Below are 2,953 nucleotides of genomic sequence, written 5' to 3'. Positions count from 1 at the left end.
GATGGAGAAGAGCAGGGCAGTGCGTGGTATCGGAGGAAGAGAATGGAGTCGGAGCCCTGGGTCTGAGACTCATCTCTTGCTCCAGGTGAACTTGGCTGCCATTGTCGCTGAAGGGAACATCTTGGCTCTTTCTTCTGTGTGCTGGTTGCTGTCACTGAATGTCACTCATAAACCTGGTTTATTTTTAAGAGATGTTTTTTATTCTATTGCTTGTCTCTAGAAGGATATCCACAGATGCTAGCAAACCCCACAAAGGTTGGGCTTCAGAGAAATCTCAAAGTTATTGACTTTCAGTGAAATACGAATAGGACTAGTTCTATTTTTCTCATAGCCCCTTCATAGAGACATTTATGTTAGTATCAGTAAATGTATTTATTTTTAAATAGGACTAGTTCTATTTTTCTCATAGCCCCTTCACAGAGACATTTATGTTATTATCAGTAAATGTATGTATTTTTAATTTTTAAATTTTTCAGTTACAGTTGACATACAATATTATGTTAGTTTCAGATGTACAACATAATGATTAGACATGTATACATATAACTTACAAAATGAATCATTTCTGATATTACAGAAGTGTGTTCCTTTTCTTCCTCAAAGTTCCCAAGAGAGGGAAAAGCACAGAGGTATTTTAAATTTAGCCAGTTGTATCTCCCATGTGAGTTTCCAGATCTGTTTCTTTTCTCTCGGCTTCTGGAAGAGTGAAAAGAACACTGGTCTGGCTGCTGGGCTGACTACACTGCTTATTAGCTATGTGAGTTGGGCAGGTCTCCTTTTGGGGGCTCCATTTCCTCTCTCTCTCAAACCAGGGGCTGGACTAAGCCATTGGTTTCCTCACTGAGCTGTGCACACTTGGAAATGGCAGTGGGGGCTGTGGAGTGATTGCAAAGGATCTAGGAATCCATATGTCGGACAAGTCTGAAGGCTGAACAAAATCAAACCTCACATACGTCTATTATATATGTGTATGAGGATGCCGTTATAAGTAATATAAGGCAGTTTAAAGTGTTATTGAATTTTTACTAATTTTATCATTAAGTTTTTCTTGATTAAAATGTAATTTAAAATGTTATTGAATTTTTGCTGATTTTGGTCATTACGATATTCTTAATCAATGGATACTAAACATTCTGTTAATATGAGAATGGTCTGAATACGTCTTTGATGTTAAGAGCGAGTCTCACAATTGCAAAGGTTGAAAATCTCAGGTTCAGGTGATTTATTGGGTTCTTTCTAGGTCTAATAGTTTGGGATTCTAAACGGCAGTGTTCAAAACAGCAGCTATTATCCACATGTGGCCATTAACGTTTAAATTAATTTTTAAAAATTCAGTTCCACTAGCTGGATTTCAGATGCTCGGTAGTTATATGAGTTTGTGTCTACCACATTGGTTAAGTGTAGATAATAGGACATTTTTGTCACTGCAGAAAGTTCTATTAGACAGCCCTGTTCTGGAACAACTGAATAACCTTATTAGTGTTTTTTCTCTGAGATAAGATGGTCTTATGACATAATTCTCAGAAGAATATGAGTTTGAGGCTCGAAGGCATTTAGCCTGTAGTTCTGTCATTGAAGGGAGTAAATGTATACACCACTGAGTGGGAGTGGTTAAGAAGCCTGACAGACTGATCCACTTTCGTGGGACAGTTTGCGTTTGCACGTTTGATTGTTCTAGGAAACATGATGCTTGAGAAAAACCATGTACACCAATGAGTGTTGTTTCAGCCACACCCCCAAAGAGCCTCACCCACCAGATAACACTGAGACTCAGAAGCCTGTGCCCAGGATCTGGATAAAGCCAGAAACCAGGACTTGGCTGGTTCTTAGCCCAGAGGAGCCACTAAGAAGAGGAGGAATGGAGAAACCATCCAAAGCCAAGTAACATATTTCCTTCTCCTAACAGGAGGCTGGGAGTTGCGGGTGAGGGTCTCCCTTCCAAATCCTCAAGGGTTAACTAAGACCTAAGGCTTAGTAAGGAAAGGTCATGGGCCAGGAGGGACATTAGGCCCTACCATGCACTTAAATGGCCTTGCCCCTTCTGATTAAAAAAATAAGTAACATTCATTTTAGAAAATTTGGAAAATATGGAAGCTGCGAGGATTTTAAAAATCACACATAATATCACTGGAGATAATTATATTACTATTTCAAAATCAAAAAAACTTTTAAATTCTTTGAACTGGACTATAAAGAGTTCATATTAAATGCTTTTATTTCATGAAATCAGGGCCTTTCCTTATTTAAATGCACGAACCTATAAAGCCAGCGTAAGTCTGTGGTTTCTTATCTCCTTCCGGCCATCTCTACCTCAAAGTCTTTTCTCTCACTTTGTAAAGATAGATGAGGTCTTTCCAGTCCTTTTGCAAGAATAATGTCCACTGGCCTCACTCATAGACTTGCTGAGGGAGCTCCATGGGGCTCAAGCTGATCCTCGAGGCCATGATGGGTTAGGAGTGTGGTTCAGAGCAGGCCGTGGCTTTCCATTTTGGTTGGGGCTGAATAAAAGGGGTCTGGGCATGTTCGCACCTTTTTATCTGCAAGATGACTTGGTAGAATTACATAGAGGGTACATTGTCAGTTCACATTGGGAATAGGATTAGAGTTTTGGTACAGAATTGAGTTGCTGAATCATTTTTTAAAAAAATTAAATTATTTATTAAATATTTGTGTTATGAATATATCACTTGACTAAGGCACTGAAGGCACTAAGGGCCCACAGAAATAAATCAGACCAGATCCTTCTCTCAGAATGTTTATAGATAAGTGGTACTGATCAATAGTAAAATAGATGATTCTGATTTGAGTGTTGTGAGTATTATGATAGGGATATGCTCAGGGTACTGTGGGAGCCCAGCCGAGGAGTCATTTATCCATTTGGGGGGCTCAAGGAAGGTTTTCTTAGAAAAAGTGCATCTAAGCCGAGAAGTGAAGAATGAATAGGAACTAATAT

This window comes from Pteropus alecto, unplaced genomic scaffold (assembly GCF_000325575.1).
Source record: "Pteropus alecto unplaced genomic scaffold, ASM32557v1 scaffold164, whole genome shotgun sequence".
Taxonomy (NCBI): Eukaryota; Metazoa; Chordata; class Mammalia; order Chiroptera; family Pteropodidae; genus Pteropus; species Pteropus alecto.
Note: the sequence above shows the minus strand (reverse complement) of the source record.